The 23,093-nt window shown below is 38.1% G+C and overlaps 2 protein-coding genes across 3 annotated transcripts in view; one reads left to right on the forward strand and one right to left on the reverse strand.

Annotated features, from left to right (window-relative positions):
- RNLS (renalase, FAD dependent amine oxidase) overlaps positions 1 to 23,093 on the reverse strand; it is a 218,512-nt gene that overhangs the window by 27,600 nt on the left and 167,819 nt on the right. The gene's annotated exons all lie outside the window — the stretch shown is intronic.
- Positions 1 to 23,093, forward strand: part of LIPK (lipase family member K) — a 253,310-nt gene that overhangs the window by 7,419 nt on the left and 222,798 nt on the right. The window lies entirely within an intron of this gene.

Here is a 23,093-nt window from a genome sequence, read left to right on the forward strand (position 1 = left end):
CAACTAAAGTCTTATGATTTTTGTGTGTGCTTGATTGCTAAAAATTTTTGCTTTATATTGAAACTATATTACTAGTTTCCTGCTATTTCCTGATACCTTTTAATGATATGTTATGAATATCTTTCATTTAGAAATGCCTTTAACCTTAAAGTTCATTTTATTTTGCTTCCTATTTGTTCCCCTTTTTAAAAATTTTGTTTCTCTGTAAAATTTTGCCTTCTTTTTGATTAAACTACTTTTACTCATTTCTTCCTCTTTAACTAGTTTGGGAGTTATAGAGTTTATTTCTATGTTTAGAGATTACCCATAGACTTAATTATTCTCATTCATGTAAAAAATTACTATCATTATCCTTCTCCTGCATAACATAAGAACTTAAAAAACATTTTAACTCTGATTTTATATGCTTTTGTTGTTCAGGATTTACTTTTTTAGTTTTGTTTTAATACAGTCAATATTTGTTTATATTTCTCCACAGCTTCCTTTGTGGATTTCACATCTTCTCTCCAGGGGCATTTTCCTTTTCCCAAAGTGTCTTCTTTTGAAGTTCTTAATGAGGTTCCTTTGAAGGTCAACTCTCTCAGTTTTTGTTTTTCTAAAAATATCTTTATTTAATCCTTATTTGTGAAAGACAGTTATCCTTGGTATATAAAAATAGATTGAAAATATTTCCTCTCAGCATTTGAAAGAACTTATTCCAATGTAGGTTAGCTTTTAGTGATGCTGTTAAGAAGTCAATGCTTAATTTGGTTGCAGGTCCTTGGCAGGTAATTTTTCTTTTATATCTGGGTATTTCCATTGTTTTCTCTTTGCCTTTGGTGTTCTGCTATTTTCCTTTGATATCTTGAGGTTTGAGTTTCTTTTTGTTTACCTTCTTTGATTTCATTGGGTGTTCTGAATCAGGAGACTCTTTTTTGTCATTAATTTTGGAAATTGTTCAGTCATTAACTCTCCCCATTCTCTCTATTCTGTCTTCATGGAGCTCGAATTAGATAAATGGCAGGCTTTCTCATGCTATCATCATACATCTGATTTCTTTTTGATATTTTCCATTTCTGTCTCTCTGTGCTAGATTCTATGTAATTTTTTCTCATTTATCTTTCAGTTCAACACTTTCCCTAACTCTGTGCAAGTATTCTGATGTTTAATTTGCCCTTTAAATTTAAAATTTAAATTATTTTATTCTTCATTTAATAAAGTTCTACTTTTCAAATTTGCATGATCAATTTTGATAGTTTCTTTGTATCTAATCCCACTGTCAATACTCTCTTTTATTTCTTTAAACATCGTCAGTATATTATATTGTGTATTTGGTTCCAAAATCTTCATGAGTATGATTCTGCTTTCTGTTGTTTGGGTGGTTATTGCTCCTGATGGTGTACTGCCTTTTGTGTGTTTTGTGATTTCCCCTCCCCCCCCCCCCCCCTATTTTGAGCCTATGTTCCTATTGTGAGTCTAAAGTTCCTAGGAACTTTACAAAGTTCCTAGGAATACTTTGAGGCCTAAGTTTAAAGAGTGTTTCTTTGGAGATTTACTTTCATGTCTGCCAGATGCCTTGGGGCAACACTGCCCATGACTACTTTAACTAGGTTTATAGAATATACTGGCAGAATAAATTCTGGCACCAAGTCTGCCTGAGGGAGAATATGTGGTTTGGCATCTCAGGGGAGACATTTTATTTCTTTTTTGTTTTTTTCCACTCCAAAGACATGCACGCATACCCATTTTCTTCCACTGATAGGATGTATCACATACAGAGCCATAAAAGTGCACACGTCTGTGCTTGTAAACTTTCAAATCTCAAAGAAATGGAGTGATTTTTCTTGGAAAAGAAAGTTATCCAATTAATGCAACATAAGAGACATCAGTATTAGCCAAAATACATAAATGAAATAGAAAAAAAAGTCTTCAGGACATGGTTGCTTCAGTTGTGATTTGTTTAAAATTGTTAAGCAAATACATTGATTGTAGATACACATCACATTTACCCATAATCAACACACCAAACTACAGATCATTCTTCACTTCAATAGTAGGCACATTTTTTTCATGTTAACATGTATAATTAAGAAACACAAGATAATTTCAATATGAATTTAAGAGGCATCTATTAGCATTTAATATAAATTCATGGGAAATAAAGATACAATATGAAAAAAGGTGACCTTCTCTAAGTGAGATAATCTTTAAACTGATGGTTTATATCATACTTTACAATTAAATAATATAGATTTTCACAGTAAAATCAATATAAACCAAGGATGCTTTGTAATATCAATGCTCTGGTCAGTGTATTAAGATTAAATATATAAAGTTTATAATTACTAGGAAGATGGGAAATCATATGATCAAAAACAATAGTGAACCAAAATCCATCAAATTAGTTTAATTTTTTATATTGAGCTAATTAATTAATTTTCCTATATACCAGCAATAATTGGTGAGAAAAAAACATCATAATTCTATAAAAAGTTTTTGGAATTAGAATAAATGATTCTAAAGAAAAAACAGTAAGGCAATGAGAGTATTCAAAGTTTTTGAAAAGTCACTGAGGCAAGACTTGCTTTGCCATGTATATAAGTGCATTATTAAAACAGCCTGGTATTAGTTGATAAACAGTCAATGAATCAGAATAGATACTTCTAGGGAAAAAATCCTAAAATATATTGTTTTAGGAAAACAAATTTCAAGCAATGAAGGAAGATCCAATGTTTTATATTGTCCTAGAAAATCGGATATATAGAAAAAAATTAACTTAGACTATTCCTTTCCCTTTTCTGACCAAATTTGTCACCATTTCTGATTTCTTCTGTTACCATATGAGAAGTGTACATTCTTAGGTCACACAACCAGCTCAAACTTACTGGGTCAGCCTTTTTAGATGTAAATACTGCAGAGATCTTTTCCACCTGATAAACTTTATTTTTGGCAGTATCTACAAGGGATGGAAGTTGGGTCATCAAGTTGGCCAGAAGTTGTGTCTTTCAAAAGACAGAAATTAAGGCCAGCTCCAGGTTTCATCCCAGACAAGAAGTAGAGGACTAAAGAAAACTGAGTGGCTAACACTATGGCTGCAGGGCAAGAGCATCAAAGAATATGGGTGAAAATGCTTCTTTAATTGCTGAGTCAGTCAAATGAGCACATGGGTGTCTAGTGCAGTGCTTGATTCCATGAGAAACTCCATTGAGATGTACATCTTAGTGGGGGGAGGGAGGGTTGACACATAGGCAAAACCATTAGAGAGCCATTATCTGCTAACTGGCATGGCACTGACAGTGTGTGCAAATAAAGTTTAGCAAGCAAATTCATGTGAAGAGAGGAACTGGACAGGACTTGAGAGCCACAATTTGGGGGCGGTAATGGTCAGCTCTCCTTTTTCCTTCTCCTTGGCAGTAGAAATTAGTAGTAAGTTTCCCTCTTCGAGCTCCAAGTGGAACTAGCTCAACTATCCTTGCCCTCTAGCCATGAAAGCTCTTATTACAATTTAGCTCTTTCATATGGCTCCAGGGCCCACCAGCCAAAGCAACTGAGAGTAAGCCAATCACATCAGTTTCTCCAACAACAAAAAATTTAACTGAGTTAAATGAAAGAATAGGAGGTGAAAGGGATAGAAGGGTGGGGAGGGGAAAAGTAGACAGAGATGGAACGATATCTGATTCTGATGTCTCTCTCCCCTTCCTCCTCTCCTTAGCAGCGCCAACCCAAACAAGCAGGCAGCACTCTGCCATTTGGCATCCCACATCGCTGGCAGTGTGTCTGCTGGGCTGTATGTCTGCTGCTGGCCCGGAATCAGGAACTAGGCCTCACTATTCAGAGGGACCACCTGTGGGTTTTATTTGCTTTTTAATAATCTCAGACCTATTTCTTATGTATAGGTTACAGAGGCCAAAATTCATCTACAAGAGCCCTACTCATGTCACAGGCAACTTCATTACTTCCAATCTTATCTGCAGTGGTGGCTTCTGTAATAAGTGTTTATATTCATTCAACACAATGTTATGGTTTTAACTGAAGAGTAAGGTTCTGGAAGTGTAAACTTCTGAAATGACAGGATGGGCCAGGCACAGAAACAAATGGTTTTACTCATAGTTTTCCCCTTGGCTTATTTCATTTTTCTCCTATCATCTTTGAGGAGACATAGTTGCTTTATTTTCTTCCTTATTATTTCCCTGGAGGTAGGGGACTGTATTAATTGATAATAGCAATTGCTTTAATTAGCCAATAAAAATCACCGAAGAGGTCTGAATGAACAGTGTCTTTGGGGAGACACAAATAACAGAAAGGAGGGAACGGCCGAAACCGGTTTGGCTCAGTGGTAGAGCATCGGTCTGTGGACTGGAAGGTCCCAGGTTCGATTCCGGTCAGGGGCATGTATGTTGGTTGCGGGCACATCCCCGGTAGGAGGTGTGCAAGAGGCAGCTGGTCGATGCTTCTCTCTCATCAATGTTTCTAGCTCTCTCTCTCTCCCTTCCTCTCTGTGAAAAATCAATAAAAATATATTGAAAAAAAAGAAAGGAGGGAACGGACAGGAGAGGATAATTGGCCTAAAAAGATCCAGGAAGAAAAACTAATGGAGAAATGGTATTCTTGTCAGCAACTGATACCAAAATTCCCTGACAAGTCCCTGCTTTCCTTTTTAAAGGTAAAATATCTATAAAAAAGGTGGAAATGATAGGGCTACCAGGGTACTCTTTTAAAAGTCAATAAATATAATTCAAATGTAAAAGTGTTTTGTTCTCTTCCTGTTGAAGGTAGTTCCTAACTCTTCCTAGGAAAACTATGAATACCTTCTAAGATTGATACAAAAATCTGCAGTGCTATTTTTCCCTTTCAAAAACAAGATATATGCTTGGAGGTGAAAGAGGGAGTAGGAGGGATAAATGCTGATGAAAAAAACACACACCGCTGCAGGAGGCAGCTGGTCAATGTTTCTCTCTCATCGACGTTTCTAGCTCTCTATCCCTCTTCCTTCCTCTTTGTGGAAAATCAATAATATATATATATATATATATATATATATATATATATATATATATATATGATAAAATAAAGAAAAAACCCTAGTTTGCCTTGGAAAAAAAAAAAAGAAGCAAGATCTTCTTTATTTAGAATGAATGAATTGGATCCCTTTCTCCATCCTGATTGATCAGCCAGTTTTAAGCGGACATCAGTTGAGCTTTGGATGTCGAATCAGAAGTTCTGTCTCCCTTCTCCCTGGCTGTATAACTTTAGTCATATATTTCTGTGATTTCTGGGTCAATGTTGCTCACAGGATCACCCATGCCATATTAATCATTATTTTGCAAAACAAACAATGAAGTTCTTTGGGACAAATATATTTCTGAAATGTTTGTTTTAAACAAAATTGTATAGGACTTCTCAGAGTCCCCAGTATGATTATATACAGACAGTGTGATTCTTTAAAGGAAAAATGGTATAGAATTAGTTTTGGTATTTTAAAACTTCTTTTATTTGATTTACAAAATTATTTTTTAAAAAGGTTACTTCAACACTGTGAAAAGGGTATAAAATGAAAAATAAATAAAATTATTGCAAAATTATTTCATATATAGCTAAATGGTGCGGCAAAATTCCATTCGCCCCAATAGCATATGAGAGGTCTTGTTTTTCCACACTCTTACCAACGCTAAGTAATTTTGCTAATTTGCTAGATTAAAATGTATCTTATTTTTAGTTAGTTACATGTGAGTGGGGCATTTTCACAAAGAAACCCAATTTGTATATTCTTTTCCAGGGATCTGCCTTTTTGTTGTCCTTCTGGTAACCATAGTGCCAACCTCAGGTTTACTGTGTGATTAAATCCATGTAAAGTGAGAAGTTTAGAGTTTGGTGCCTAGTTAGTGCTCATCAAGCGTTATTTGGCAGACCTACCTATCAAGGCTGACTCACTCCATTTCTGAGGATTAGTTACTGAGGTTTTTATTGTGCCATCAGTCTTACCTTCCACTTCCTTGACGGGAAATCTAGATCTCAGAAAATGATGCCTCATGGGAAAAAGTGTCTCCTGGAATCATATTTATCACATTGTATTTTAATTGTCTGTTTACTTCTCTGTCTTCCCTTTAGACTGAAAGCTACTCAAACTTACTTGTTTTTCCTGTGTTTTTTTTTTTTTTTTTTTTTTTTTTTTTTTTAATTAATCCTCACCTGAGGACATTTTCCCAGTGATATTTAGAGAGTTAAAGGGAGGGGGAGAGACAGAATAAGAGAAACATTGATTGTGAGAGAGACACAAGTCAATTGTGTCTCTTGCACACCCTCTGGTAGAGACGGGGATCGAGCCTGCAATTGAGGTGCATGCCCTTGACCAGAATTGAACCCGGGACCCCTTAGTCTGGAGGCCAACCCTCTAGCTCTACCCACTGAGGCAAACCACCTAGGGCTTGTTTTATATTTCTAACACCTATCCCAGGGCCTGATGCATGTAAGCAATCAATATGTGTTTAATACATGGATGAAAGAATGAAGTAAGTTATTGACTTCCTGTTATGGTGGATGAGAATCTAGCTCCCCACAACGTCACACTTCTCTGCACCCCACCATCTACCCCAACCAACAGCTCAACAAGTTTTGGTACAATCATTAATCAGTTTACATTATAATAATCTATAGTAATGCTTCTGAGGAAACAAATAGTCCTCTGCAACCATACACCCTGTCTTGTTTAACCCTTCATTTTTTCCCAGAGTGGATAATTACCCCGTCTTTTCATTTGTTTAATTCTCAAGGTACTTCTAACACTCTAACATATTTTTTCCACAACCCTCAAACATCTAGGTCACCTACCTATTGATAACTTTCTGCATACACTCAAACATACTGGTTCCATCCTCCACTCCTACCCTACCCCCCAAGACCTTTCTCCCAGAGGACTCTGTGTTGTCTGCCTGCACCTAGGGCTTGTGGATAGGAAAAGCAAGCTTTCCTCCATCTGTTGCATAGACCAGATGGGTCAGCTCTCCTGGATGGAAGGACAGCACATTTAGAATCTGACAGCATTAGGTGCTCATAAGTGAACAGTTATAGCCGTGGTTCCATATATAACCCTAAGATGTTTTTTTTTCCAATCACTGAGCGAGCTGGAAATGCTAGCTTTCAAAAACACACTAATATACCTATTAGTTGTTTCTATTCATTTGGTCTTTGACTTGTTTATGCTAGGCCTGTGGTTACTAACGTATCTGTGGATGTATGCATTTGCCATTTTAAATAAAGGCCAGGAAAGGAAGTTTTAAAGCTGACACACATGTATGTTTGTAATCCTTGTTATCCTAGGCTACATATGTTTGGATTTCTTATGTTTAACAAGACATACAGACATCCTCTAAACAAGTTCGTATAAGCTAACCATTCTGATAGACATTTAGTTAAATGTAAACAAGTGTGTAAACCCCACACGATGAATTGAAAACCCCCCTAAAGTCCATACTTCCAGTTTCAGAAGATGTTTCCCCATAGCTCTAGTATAAGTAAATCTACACAAATTCAGGAAATAATCTTCCAGTAAACAATGGAAAATTGTTCACAGAAAAAGTATGTTCTGCCTTCTCCAGCCAAGAGAAAGTAAATCCCAGATACTTGAATAATAACACATTGCCTATTTCCACAATACCTGTGAATGCTGGATACTGGAGGCTTTGAGATGGGATTGAGGAAGTGGGAACAGGGGCTGGGCTGGGCCACTGAGGAGAATTTTCTACTGATTAGAGGGGCACCTCCAAGTCCTCAGAGTGGAGTAGATCTAAGAATCAAGGTGTTGAATCAAATCTTCAAAGTAGACAAGATTTCATAACAGACCAGAAGCCTGGTGCACAAAATTCATACACTCGGAAGGGTGGTGGTCCCTCAGCCTGGCCTGAGCCTCTTGTAGTCTGGGAGCCCTCAGGGGATGTCTGACTGACTGCTTATAAGCCGTCAGACATCCTTAGCACTACCTCAGAGGTGGGAGGGAATCCTGCCACTATTTCTGTGTTTGCCAGGCAAGAGCGGAGCTCAAGGCTTCTGGCTGAGTGGCACTCCCCCTGTGGGAGTGCACTGTCCACCAGGGGGAAGCTCCTGCATTGAGTGTCTGCTGTGGTGGTCAGTATGTGCCTGCCATTCGGTTGATTTGCATATTAGCATTTTATTATGTAGGATAAGGTGATCAGTGAAAAGGGTGAACATTAAGGATAGGATATAACAGGTTGGGCTGGGCCTGGGGAATGGGCAGAAAGAAATCCTTATTTTAGGGAGAAAAATGTTCATTGCCTATACAAATTCACATTATATTTTTTCCCCCCATACTGGATTGGCTTTGGGTAGGGAAGGGCTCAAACTGGTTCATAAGTGGTAAAAACATCTTCTGTACGGTAATCCACTTAACAGATTCGAGAAACCAGTACCCCTGGGAGAAAAGATATGGTATAGCATAGTTAAATATTGACCTACAGGCTAGTTGTGAGGAACACATGAATGAATGTCTACGATACATCTCCTGCTCAGCATCCACCAGCTCTTTTGTGGTAAACAGAATCCCAATTTTGTTTTAGGGGATCACCCATCCCTACTTTCAGCCTTGATTAAGGAGTCCTACAAGCTGAAATGATAAGTTAATCAATTCCTACTGGTCATGGTGATAGTTCAGCAATGGGTACATAACTGAAACCAGGCCAATCGGGTCAATGAAATTCAGTTCCAAGACTATTGTTAGGCGTTGGGGAAAATGAGCTCTGTGTGTGTGTGTGTGTGTGTGTGTGTGTGTGTGTGTGTGTGATTTAGCACTGAGATGCTTGGTACTACCTGGTGTCACTATAAATAAATCCAGTTCCGCGAAAGATAGTCAAGAAAATTAAGTCTTCATGATGTCGACTGAATCAATCGAGAGATGCTGGAAGCTTTACTCTTGAACTTTCCAGGAATAATACCAATAAGTTCCCTTTCCTTATTTAATCTATTTGAGTTGAGTTTGACATCACTTATAGCCTACAGTGTCCTAAATGGTGAAGTATCTAGTACTATATGTGGTATTTGTATGCTTATTCCTATGAATATTAGGATTCGTTTCCTTTCTTATCTCCTCCCCTCCCACCTGTTCTTAATCTTAATTTATATCTCTATAAAGATTAGATTTTGCCAGTTTCTTTAGAAAGCTTGTCCAAATAAAAGAAAATCTCCTTTTGGACCTCAGTTTCTTGGTAGGCGAAACAAAGGAGTTAGAAAAGTTCATTCTTTTAAGCTCCCTTTCCACTTCAATTTTCTCTGAATCCATGAAATGGAGATCCAGGTGGCAGTGACAATTTGAGAAGCTCATTCTTCTCCCAACCACTCCTCGCTGTCAGTAGGGTAGAAATCCTGGTCTTTAAAGAAGAGACTAAAACTAGTCTCAAGACTGAAGTGATGAAAACATTTCCCTTCGTCTGAGCTTTCTCAATCTTTGAGTTTGCCCTAGATTTTAAGGTCTTAACCTCCATCCCACGCTGGAGCTTAAAAATACAACAAGCTATTTTGTAGTGTGGTGAGAAAAAGCACCGCCTCGTTTAGTCTAAGATTCAGCTCTACCACCACCTGGAACAATTTCTGTTAAAAGATCTGGCGAGGACTACTGACCAGGTGAAAAGGCAATGTCTCAGAGAGATATCAATGCTTCAATTCCACTCACATTCTATTGTGTAGACTTTATATATCTTCTAAAGTCTGCATAAATAAAATAAGGGGTGGGGGGAAGAAGTCAGATTAAATGTTTAAATTTTGCTTATAAAAAATTCTGACTTTTTACTATTGTCCTATAATATTTTTTTGGGGGGGGGAGGGGGTTAAGGGAACATTTATTGGATAAATTACAGAGGTAGAAAAAAGTAATTCTTGGAAGAAATGGACTTAGGAAACAAGTTACAGAGGTCAAGGAAGGGCCCTTGTATTATAGCTTGGAGTGAGGAAGCTAAAGGGAACATGCCTGGGTAAAGGAAAGGGAATGGCACTGGCATGCTCCTGGGAGGGACAGAGCCTATAATGTTTTAATATCCCCTGTGGAGTGGAAGCAGTAGGAGGGCTTATTCACTTGGACAGCTAGAGCCACGTAACTACCCTGTTCCCCCGAAAATAAGACAGTGTCTTTTTTTAAAAAAAAATATATTTTATTGATTTTTACACAGAGAGGAATTGAGAGGGATAGAGAGTTAGAAACGTCGATGAGAGAGATACATCGACCAGCTGCCTCTTGCACACCCCCCACTGGGGATGTGCCCGCAACCAAGGTACGTGACCTTGACCGGAATCGAACCCGGGACCTTTCAGTCCCCAAGCCGAGGCTCTATCCATTGAGCCAAACCGGTTTTGGCAAGACAGTGTCTTATATTAATTTTTTCTCCCAAAGTTGCGCTAGGTCTTATTTTCAGGGGATGTCTTATCTTTTCATGCGCTGGGTCTTATTTCCGGAGGATGTCTTATTTTCGGGGAAACACGGTAGTTTTGGTCAGTGTGCTATGAGGTAGGGAAAGTATGTCACATCTTGTCCAAAGCTGAGTAGTTGCAACAGAGACGGTAGATATGGCTCACAAAGACTAAAGTATTTGCTACCTGGCCTTTATAGAAAAAGTCTGTGACCCTGTACTAGGTCGCTCAGGACCCGTTAGGTCACGATATGATTTGAGGCTTAATTCTGTGTGCAATGAGAAGGCTTTTATGAAAGGGCTTTGAATGGGAAAGTGGGTCCATGAACAGATGCATGTTTTAAGAAGACCTTTCTGGCTATGTGAGGAATGAACTGAAAAGAGGCGAGAGTGGGAGGCAGGTTAAAATAAGATGGAGCCTTGGTTGTGACAGTGGTGATGAAGAGAAGTGAGCTCATTGTCTATTTTGGAAGCAAGATCAGGGTGATTTGGTTAGAGATTGGATATTGGGTTGAAGGAGAAGAAGAAACAAACATTCCTGATTTTTGGCTAAAGGAGATAGGAGATTGGTGGCTCCGTTTTGAGAAACAGAGACGACTGCAGGAGGGACAAGTTCTGAATTTCAAAGGCAGGTAATGAACAGCCGGCACTACACACATTACATTTGATTATAACATATATAGTTGTTTTTTAAACAAACAAACAAACAAACAAACAAGCAAACCAGCAACGCCGGCGAGCATATTCTGAATTCTACTTGCTGTCCAGGGTTAGATTCATTGTTCCTCCATGTCTGTTTAAAATTTTCATAGATTCTGCTCATTTAAAGAAAGGGGGCATATTTCGTGGGTCTGCGTATATTTTGGGATCTGTTTGGGAGAAGATTTTCTTCGACTAAGATCTCCCAAATTTTATGAAAACATCTATTTATCTTGACACACAAGGAGATTTTCAGCCTGTTGCAGCTTTTATTGGCACTGCCAAAAGGAAAAACGGAAAGGTTTCAATAGCCCTTTAATTGGGCCCTACCCAGGTCCCTTGAGTGGAGGATTTGTCCTAACTCGCTCTTGGTGTTCCAGCCCTCACTGGAGCCCTTCCACGGTAAGAAAGCCCTGGTTTTCCATGATGACAGTCCACTAGAATGCTCCCCTTCCCCTATGCTCACCAGCGAGAAGCAGCCATCCCTTATTACACATCACTCTTTCGGCCTACTCAGCATAGTGCCCGATATGAAATTTTGTGTGTTAAGTGGTATTATCATTGGACTCCTTTCCCGAATTGGGCAATGTTTTCCCCTTGAGCCAGCACACTGGTGTGCCTCTAAGGGTATCACTTTATCACTGTCGTTGCATAATTGGGTTCAGCTTTGGATTTGTATCTGTTCAAAGGGATTCTATGAACGGATGAAATCTCTCTCTGGGCTGGAGGGTTTGACCTAGAGCTTCACTCTTGTTCTTTTGGTTTAATGAAGAGAAGTTTTTGCCTTGACATTATAAAATGTTGAATTTGAGAGGCTGATTGAACAGAGAGTGAAATTTTTAAATTTGTGATTAGGTCAAAATATTTCTGGCTCTTTTCATAGAGGAAACTTACTGGTTCACTGTGGAATTCTTATCTGCTTTACTACTTGCTTTACTACTAAGACCAGCAAATTATTCTTCCTGTTAACTTTCGACAAGAAAAAACAACAACAACAACAAAAAAAAAACAACAACCCAAGATTGAGTCTGTCCAAGTTAGTGAAAATTCTTAAGTCAAAGGGAATATAATCATTATAATATTGTTAGCTACTCCTAAGAAACCATTATTATGAGTATAGATAGTGGAAAAAGGAACAAATAGGCATTTCAATTTTAATAAAAAAGAGTGGGTTAGGGTCAATTGAGCTTAAGTTTCTGAAATACATTTTCTGTCTCTATTGAATAATATTAAGATATATAACATCAACAACATCAAAGAATTCACTAGGTAGATTATGTAATGGGAACCTAATTCAGTGACAAAAACTATATTGTAAATTCATGGAGGCTTCATACTTACAAACGTGAATTTGGAATATTTTATACTGAAGAAGTCCCTTAGTCCCATAGATCAGTTATAAATATTAATGGAATTGCAATAGATTCTTTCCAGGTTCTAATGTTTAATATTCATTTATATGATGCAGGGAAGTCACTGTCCTATACAGTACATGTGGATTCTTCTCGTTATCTAAATGAGCACATATATGAAGTCTGTATGGGCAATGATCATTAAAAACAGCAGGGCCCCTGTATAATCTTAGGGGGTATGTCAAAACCTTATCAAATCACCTAATAACAAGAAAGTCACTGGTACTAAACCAAAGGGTTCTCTAAGCTAAATGGATTCCACAATGTCACATCTGGGGAAAGTGATGCATTGGTGATTCTGGACAAAGTTAAAAATGCTAACTAATATAAAGTATTTATGAAACATGATGAAGCCATTTCCCGTGTTGAGATTCTGTAGTCAGATTTCGAAACCTGCTCTTGAATTACTCTTAGCCCTTTAATTTGGTAACTACTTACTTTACAGTGTCTAACTCTTCTTGGATAGGCTGTAGTGTAAATTTTGAGGAATTATTCTTACTCAAAAAGTGATTTGAGATGGCATAAAAAAAAAAATGGCATCTAATCTAATGTCCTTTGATTTTCACACTTTATTCAGGCAATGAGATATTGTTTAACTACCCTAATGTATGTGTTATTATTTTTCACAAAAGATAATATAATTTAACAAACAATATTGGCATTTTGTTTTCTCTTTTTAAAAATGAAATAAAGTTATATAACTGATACAAGAAACCATAGAATATTTATATGTGACAACTATAAAGATAGCATTCACTGTGTACCTACTATGTGCTAAACAAGGTACTAGAAGTTTTGGATATACTATCTGATTCAATTCTTAAAATATTTCTGGGAGACTTCATTAACCTTATACTTACAGTACAGATAAATGAAGCTCAGAGAGATTAAGAAACTTATTCATGATCACAGAGCTATTAAGTTGAAGCACACAAAAATTCTGGTATTCAACCACTTTTAATTTATAAAAGTCAGCTATATAATATGGTTCAATCTAATTCTAAGTGTTGAGTTATAATTTGAAACTAGGTTTATGTTATTGCAAAGTAGTCACAGAATCATGCTGGATAATACTGGTTATTTTTTACCATCCTGTCTAATAAAGAGGGAATATGCAAATTGACTGTCACACTATCGCAAATATGGCGGCGCCCATAGTCACAAGATGGTGGCATCCAGCCCCGTCAGCCCTGCTGGAGTCCCCCAGTCCTTTCAGCCCCACTGAGGGATGGAGGGGTGGCAGGCGCGTGGTGCGGCCAGACCTGCCTTCAGCCCCCCAGCCACCCAGGGCTGGTCCAAGGCACAGGTAAGCTTAGATAGCAGCTGCCCAGCTGACACCCGAGGTGCAGGCAAGCCTCGGATTGTGGCTGTCCAGCTACCCAGGGCTACCCAAGGTTCAGGTAACCAGGGCCAGCTGAGGCTTGCGCTGCTGGCAGTGGCAGCAGCAGAGGTTGTGATGGGGGCATTACCTTCCCCTAATCACCGGTCACCTCCCACCTCTTAGGGCTCCCGGACTGTGAGAGGAGGCAGGCTAGGCTGAGAGACCCCCCCTTCCAATGCATAAATTTTCATGCACCAGGCCTCTAGTCCACTATAAACACCAAATGATGAATTATGCAATAAAGAATTAATTACTCACCAAACTTGGGTTGATATGAACTCATCATTTATGGCAAGGTTCGTATGCAAAATATCATTTCATTTTAATATCATTATGATGTAAAAAAGAGATAATTGCTAAGCCATGGCAAAGCAATGGCACATTTGCAGAACTTATCACCTATTTTCTAAGTTACATATCTCAGTGGGAGCACAACTGTTCTTTAACCAGCTATTCAAAGGAAATGTCTTTCACAAAGAGAACAGTGGGATCCTTTGAAGTAAAACCTTGGAAATTGAGATCTGTGTTACAGGGCATCACTCAAAGCAAGTGGAGCTTTCCTAAAGGACATGGTAAAATTGTTACTGAGAATATTTGCACCTCTTTGGGAAGAGGGCTCCATAAAACTTCCAGGTCTTAACTGGCAATACCTCTGATACTATATAAAGAACTGATATGCCCCACTCATCAGTATTCCCAATGTTGTAGACATAACGTAGAGCTCCCCAAAGAGGTTTCTAATCATTCTAATTGCCAAGGACCCACGTATGCGTTTCAATGACTTATAGATTCAGCAACTAGAGAGCACGTTCATTTTATATGATTATAAGGGCATGGGAACTGGTAAGTAGATTGTCCTAGGGATGAACAATTTGCTGACTAGTCATTACTTCTTCTTACCTGCTAAGTGGATGACCAGTGCTGAAGTATTAGTTCTCAATATTATTTCAGGAACTGGGAGGACATATCAGAGCTGCATAAAGGATAACTGGCTCAGCAAATATTTACTGAGCATGGAATACACGCCCCTCTTAGGCCTGATGTTAGTTGCCTATCTCTTATTTTCCATCTTGATCATCAAGATAAGAGGGATCAAATGATGAACAGCATGCATGATGGTTAGTGGCATGATTCCCACTAGTGGAGAGAGCTACTAGTTCTGGAAAAAGCACCAGACTCTGCTAACAAGCCATATCAATTCTCTAGCCCAGGGGTCCTCAAACTTTTTAAAGTGGGGGCCAGATCACGGTCCCTCAGAGAGCTGGAGGGCCGGACTATATGAACTACTAATTCCTACTGTAACACCTTGGCTGCGCTCACTGCCCAAAAAACCTGGCGGGCAGGATCAGACTCCCCTGGGGGCTGCATGTGGCCCGCGGGCCGTAGTTTGAAGACCCCTGCCTAGCCCATGAGACATTCAGGTTGACCTGAGGAGGAATGCTTGACGGTGAGGAAAATGGTGAAATCTTTTCTGAGGGAGCTCTAGGCAAAGGAAAGTTACCACTTCTTTGGGATAATGTTGTCATGGTCCCAGGTAAGAAAGGACTAGAATGAAGACTTGTCAAGCTCTCATCCTTGTCAAGTCTTTACTGCCTCCTAGGACACAAGGCTCACAGGCTGTCTGAGAGTTAGGCAGTTTTACAAGACAGTTCTCAAGTTAGCAAAGGTTTTGAGATGCCTTCAGAATGATGAAAACCAGGTGCTTGTGTAGGAAGCAAAGCAGAGCACATCATTTTGAGCCCTGGCTTCCAATCCAGGGTGCTGACAGCTTCACTCAGGCCACAGTGAGGACTTAACTTCTAAACAGTTCAGTTCTACACAGAGAGCCTTTCCCCAATTTCTAGCTCTCTCAACAGAGTGCCATGGTCGCAGATATGATGAAAACAGCAAGGTGAGCTTGCTTTATTTGATGTGTCAGTCAGAGAATGAGGAGTTCTGTCTTAATTCAAGATAAGAGTCTCAAACAGATGCAAGGCTTGCCACATAGCCAGCAAACTCCAAATTTCTGTGCAGGAACTAACCTGAAGAAACCAAGTATCCATCTAATTTCATACTAGATATTACAAAAAGTAATTGCACTATATTGATTACTTAATAACTCCCACGTAAAAAGCAGCCATGGATTTAAAGCAGCTGTTCAATCCAGGACTATGTTGAGGTTACAGGGTGTTGCAAAAGGGTAGCAAAGTAAACAATACAACCAACACATTACAAATCTACATGGTTACCCCTCAGGTCAAGTCAGAGTCTCTCACCAGCCTAATTTTCTTTCTCTTCTTTCCCCTTTTCTGCTCCTTGCCCTTCCCATTGTTTCAGGATGTCTAAAACTTTCTCAATTGGGCAAAGCAATTTAGCTCACCTCACTCCCACTCCTAAACTGGCCTTTAATCTCTTCTAGGTGCTCAACCAACAAAAGAACCAGTTCTTAAAAGGATTGTAATTATAAATAGCAAAAATGGGATGTTATTACATTTAATACAGCAGTTTCTTTATTCGACAACAGCTACACACCTAGTTAAATGGTCTTTGTTAATGGAGAAGTCAGAGGGACTATGGTGATTTCCACCTTGAACTTCTGCTGATTTTGTGCCTCTTGATATGCATGGCCTTCCTCACCTACTTACAAAACCAACAGAAGGTTTTCCCTTGCTGTTGCATCTCTAAATTAGCAGCAGAGATGATGGCTTCTGTCAGGTTTTCTGTTGCTCTCATCTATGAACTGTAAGTTTAGATGTATACATTTATTCATCGTAAAAAGTCATCTGATTCTCATTCTCCTCCTATCTTCCACTAATAGTGAATACAAATGACATTCGTCACCTTCACCTTGGCCTTGTGTGTCCTGGACCAATTCTTGGCCAACCTGAAGGGCTTGTGTAAATCTCAACTGGATGGCCACAAGTTCTGGCCAATACCACAAGTGAAAACATCACTCTTCGAGGGCAGGGCAGGCAGAACACAAAGGTAGGAGGTTGACATAGAAAGGGATTTTGAGTATTTAATGTTTAAGACTCACTTCTTAGTGTGGATGCTATATAAATCTGTAATTTGGAATTGAAATTGCCTTTAGTTACATTAATAATCAGGCAGCTGTAGACCTCAGACTCTCTTTACCCTTTGCTCACTGTTTCTTGGACTTCTCTTGACTTATATGCATCTATTGAACTTTTCAGTAGCCTCAGAGAAAGTTAAATAGTGGGCCATACTAATGTTTCTGATTTATTCATGGATTTAAATGTTCCATAGCCTCCATCTTTAATTTCTTCACCAAAAGAAAGAAAATTATTGGGTTCATGTTGACAAAAGGTCTTAAGAGTTCTTTTAAAGGTTCATAATATTATCAAGAAGCAACATGATTCTTCCAGGTTTTGATTACAGATGAGTAATGTTCTCTTTATGGTATATAATCAGCGCATCCATTTATATTTATGAGGACTCTTGCTTAACTTCAAGTCTCTATATATCAACAGAGCCTTCTGTATCTATATCTATGTCCTTCAAAATTCTCATCTGAGTAGACGTTTTATGAGGGTGGGGACTATGGAATCCTAGCATTCAATACATATTTGTAAGTAATTAATTGTTCAACTGAATCAATTAGAAATTCAACATGTCTAAGTCAAATATTTGGAGATTTGATTTTTTTGAAAGAAACTTCCATAAAAAATAAGATATATTTTCCTCCTGTGATATGCTCTGTAGAATATTTTTAAAGTTTATTTTTGATGTTATATATTTAGCTGCTTTCCCACTTTGCGCTCCATCTCTGGCACTGAATTTTTTTTCTTTTGGCATTGATTTTCATTCTGAGTTAACTTGCTTGGCAAGTGGGAGTACAAGTGCTATCTTGGATGTGACTCTTTCCCATTGAGAATAGCGTGATAGGGAAACCAGAGGCTGAAAGGGATCTATCTGTTGTCTGTTTTTACTTTGTGTGCAAATGCTCTCCTTGCATTTCATTTTCTAAAGAAAACCCACTTTTGGTTTTTAGAAGTGGCCAATATTATATGAAATAAGATTAGTCTATTTTATAATTTTTACTTATTTTAAATGACAATGAATATTTTATATATTATATATACATATGTATATTCACATATATTTTATATAAGTACATTATACATTTATATATATGTACACATATAGGGTGTCCCCCCAAAAATGTATACACATTTTAAAGGCAGTATTTATTAAAATACATTTCATTTTCAGAATTGAGCTTTTAGCTGTTAAAATGTTTTATATACTTTTTGGGGACAACCTGCATTGTTTTTATTCCTGAGAGATCATCCCAGAATATTTATATTACAGTCATGTGACATTCTAGCACATGTGTCAAACACAAGGCCCGCGGGCCAAATCCAGCCCGCCAGGCCTTGCAATGTGGCCCGCACCGCGCTGTCATCACTGCACTCCGCTGTCAGTTTATGACATTGTCAGTTTATGACTGTTCAGTAAACCATTCGGCCCGTGATTTAGGCTGGATTTTAGATTTTGGCCCCTTCTCTGATTGAGTTCGACACCCCTATTATGGTATCATTGTAATAATGGGATGGATATTTATAATTAAAACTTGATTACTATTTATTAAATTATCTTAACAGATTTATATAGACAGCATAATTGGATTACCAATGACTACATCTATTATACAAAAGCCATATCATGAACTTTGTAAGTGATTACCGTTATTATTATTATTTTAAATATATTTTTATTGATTTCAGAGGGGAAGAGAGAGGGAGAGAGAGATAGAAACATCAATGATGAGAGAGAATCACTGAATGGCTGCCTCCTGCACACTCCATTCTGGGGATCAAGATTGCATGTGCCCTGACCGGGAATTGAACCATGACCTCCAGATTTATAGGTCGATGCTCAACCACTGAGCTACACCGGCCAGGCACTGTTATTTTAAGATGATGATTGCTATTTTATCTGAGAGTTCTGGTTCTGGAGATGGTACAGATTTTTCATGCTTACAGATCTTTTCCTTTCTCCCTTATTTCCCCCCTTTTCTTTTAAAATATATTTTATTGATTTTTTTCAGAGAGGAAGGGAGAGGATTAGAGAGAAACATCGATGAGAGAGAAACATTGATCAGCTGCCTCCTGAACTCTCCCTATTGGGGATGTGCCCACAACCTTGGTACATGCCCTTGACTGGAATCGAACCTGGGACCCTTGAATCCACAGGCTGATGCTCTATATACTGAGCCATTTAGGGCATTTTCCCCCCTTTAAAAAAAATTCTTCCTTTTCTTTTTTTGTTCTACTTATAAAATATTACCTATCTGGATTGAATTTTCTGAAAATTCAATCCAGATAGGTAATATTTTATGAACAAATAATTCGACATTTATTCAAATCCCAAGGCAGACCCCTTTGTGCTGTCTATTGCATTGTTATCTGCTTAATTGGAATTACCAGGAACTCTCTTAAGTCACACAAGATGATTGGATGTAAGACCCTGGACCCATCCCAGTTCTTTATAGGATTTCATATTGTATTCCTGTCTTTTATAAAGAGCTAATGTAATAAATAGCTATATGGAATAACATTTCTGCATCTTTTGTAAAACAGCTATTAAAGGCAATATATGTTATATTAGTGTTTGTTACTCAAGGATCCTAATAATAAAGTCCTTGCAAATATAAATTTTATGCGATGAAAAAGTTTAGTCATTTGTTGGTTTTCTTTTTGGATGGATTGATTATATCCTTTGAGGTATTGAAAGCTATGTAATTATGGTGATTGCTCATCATATTTCTAGAGTTCAGATTGTATTAATATCTTCAGATTGCTGCCTAGTGGTCTTTTACTAATCATTAACACTCTTCCAGATGGTGAACAGGAAAATATGCTTAATCATTTTCAGGAAAAGTTATACATTTTATTTATGCCACCTTGACTCCTACCTACACTAGAGATGGGGGGTTGTATTCACCTAAATTAGGCTCATTTATTTACATCCTTTGCTTTAGAGAATATAATATCCAAATTAAAGACTGGAATGAATTATATTAATAGGTATCCTAGATACTGACTTATTATTTACTAAGTGCCACTTAATAATAAGTGCCACTTATTATTTACTAAATTTATATTTTTTAACTTTTTCATCCTCAACCCTTTAGGGTTAAAATCAGTAGCATTTTGCCAACATATTTTATGACAAAGCCCCTTCCCTGAATCTCAAGGAACTGGTGTTCAATTGAACATATTTTGGGAACCAGAAACCCAAGTGTATTGGTCATACCCATAATATTTGTACTTGAAGTTGAGTCTCTTACAAATTGGAAATGAGCTCCTCTGCCTAAGGAGACTTTGGTTCTGGTCTGGCTTCCTGCATGTATTGGGTGTTTCTGACGCCTGACAAATGATTACACCTTGACCTCTGTCAGGTTTGGGCTATTAATCCTTTATCCCCCAGCTCTCTTCATGTAGATTCAGCCCTAGCCCTGTTAGCCTTTGTCTATCTTGTTGTTGACTCACCTTGACAGAAAACAAATGTTTCTCTTTATTAGTCGAGTCTGAGTATTATAACATTAATTCTTGATTCAATCAAACACCCCCAAAAAAGGGTGGGTTTGGGATAGAGTTAGTGACATAAAAGACAACTTTTACTGGTCTAGTTAAATATCAATATCAATAAAATACAGTAGAGTTCAGTGGATAGATCATTGGACTGAAAGGTCCCAGGTTTGATTCTGGTCAACTGCATGTACCTTGGTTGCGGGCACATCCCTAGTAGGAGGTGTACAGGAGGCAGCTGATCGATGTTTCTCTCTCATCGATGTTCCTAACTCTCCACTTTTCTGTTAAAGATGGCGAGATTTTCCCGTCTAAGCCAGTATGTAGCTCCGGGAGGGGACCCAGCCCTACCGTGGGTGCTTCCCTGTCAGCCCCCCACCTTCTCCTGGAGTTCACCTGTCTCTTAGTTTGCTAACAAACACTCGCAGCACAACCCTCAGCTGCTCTCTCTTTCTGCTTCGGGATAAGGCTCAGAACCTGTCCATCTAGTCTTCCGCCATTTTATCTCCTCTTGATGTTCCTAACTCTCTATCCTTCTCCCTTCCTCTCTGTAAAAATCCAATAAAATATATTTTAAAAAAATACAGTAGAGTTGTTATTTGTGGATACTTACATGATGTGGATTCACCAAGACACACTTCACATCCTGCCCCAGGTATTGAGAAAAAATAGTTTAAATGCAAGGCAGTTAGATTTTATGTTAGGGAATGCCATTATTGGAGGCCTCCCATAATTTAAAACTTGCATATCCAAGATTAATTTTTCATAAAACTGACATAGGAATGCAGGTATTTCTTTGCTGTCTGAAGTGGCACCACCATCGCGGTAGCAAAAACACGGTTTCCTATTCACCTGGCCCTCTAGCTTTAAAATTGTGTGATTGTTACCATTTTAAAAAAAATTGTATTTCTATTTTTTCAGATGCTGCCGATCATGTGAGAATTTATTAATATTTTTATGCTACGCTATTTCAAATTTAAATGACTCTGATTTTATAAATTGCTACTGCATTATGTAGCATTGGTGCCTTCATCCACCAACCCATTCCATTTGTAAGAGAAACTTTAATTTTTTAAGAAGTATGACTGCTATTTCTTTCTTTCCTTTCATAGTAGAAAATAGCACTCTGCCCTATAAATGCAAACCAAGTATTTCAGCAGGCCTCACCCAAAGAAACTGAAATCTATTGAATGTTGGAAAAAATACTCAATTTACTGCAAGTTACATCACTCTCCAAAATGTCATGTAGTTTTAAGGGATGTTCAAAGATAATTTTGAGTATACATGGTTCTTCTCTTTATGTGCCAACTTTAGAACTTTACCTCCCACATAAGATGTGACTCTACTTGAAGGTAATAGGCATTATTTGTTGCCAACCCAACATTCACCACTGTTCTTTCTTCCTAAAAAAAACCTAAACTTATTTTTATGGGTTTCTACTCATTATATGACTAAAGAGAATATTATCCTAATAGTAGTTTCAAGAGTGAATCTTAGTTTGTCTAGGCTCATTACCGCATCTTCCCCTCCCCACTCCCCCAAAACACACACACACACACACACACACACACACACACACACACACACACACAGGCAATGCCAGTGATTCCTTTCAGACTGGTTGAGTAATCCAATTCTGACCTATGAGATACAAGATGAAGTCAGTTGAGAGGTTTCTGTAAAGATTTCCTTGATTCTTAGAAAGGGGCAGAGACAGAAATAGTTCCTCTTCTTCCTAAACATGCCGTTCATCTAGATGTGACTCCTACAGTCACTGCCATCTCACTACCAGTCTTCTGAGGATGTCAACATCAAGAATGGAAGAGAGAGCAGAGAAGGTCAAATCTAGGTCCTTGAAGATATTGCTCAGTACTTTAATCAACCAATTTTGAAATCCCCTAATTTCTTCCTCTGAGATGTATCAGTAAGCACAGGCTGTCATAACAAAATACCGTAGGTAAGTGGTTTAAACACCAGAAATGTATGTCACTCAGTTCTAGAGGTTGGGAAGTCCAAGATCAAGGTTCTGACTGACTTGTCATGGTGAGGATTCTCTTCCTGGTTTGCAGACAGCTTACCTTCTCACCTTGTAATGATCCTCAATTGCACCTTCGTACGTGCACAAGGGTGGAGAGAGAGAGAGCTCTCTTCTTCAATTTATAAGGCCACCAATCCTATTGGATTATGATTCCACCCTTATGATCCCACTTAACCTTAATTACCTCCTAAAAGCCTTATCTTCAAATAGAATTACATTAGGGGTTAAAGCTTCAACATATAAATTTTGGGATGATAAAAATTCAGTCCATAGCAGATAGCAACAAATGTCCTTTATGTTGTTTAAACAAGCTTGAATTGTTTTCATCTACTGTTATATATTACTGAATACATCCTAACAGATACCATGTCTTATGAAGCAATACACAAAGGATAGTGTCTAATTCATGACATATAACACAAGAAGATCAAAGGCTATTTTTCTTTTCTTCGAACAAACCAGTTATAGAGTTAAAACTGGTTAGTTCATGGCTGTCAAAGGGCATTTCATGAACTGCTGATTGTACATATATGTGGTATCATGTTAACATAAACAGTCCAGCCCTGAGGGGGTTTTAAGTTATAAAAGAAACATTTTTCTAAGATCATGTGCTCTGATAAAAAAACCATGCTCCAGCCCAGT

Source organism: Pipistrellus hanaki, assembly GCF_964339955.1.
Source record: "Pipistrellus hanaki genome assembly, chromosome: 14".
Classification (NCBI taxonomy): domain Eukaryota; kingdom Metazoa; phylum Chordata; class Mammalia; order Chiroptera; family Vespertilionidae; genus Pipistrellus; species Pipistrellus hanaki.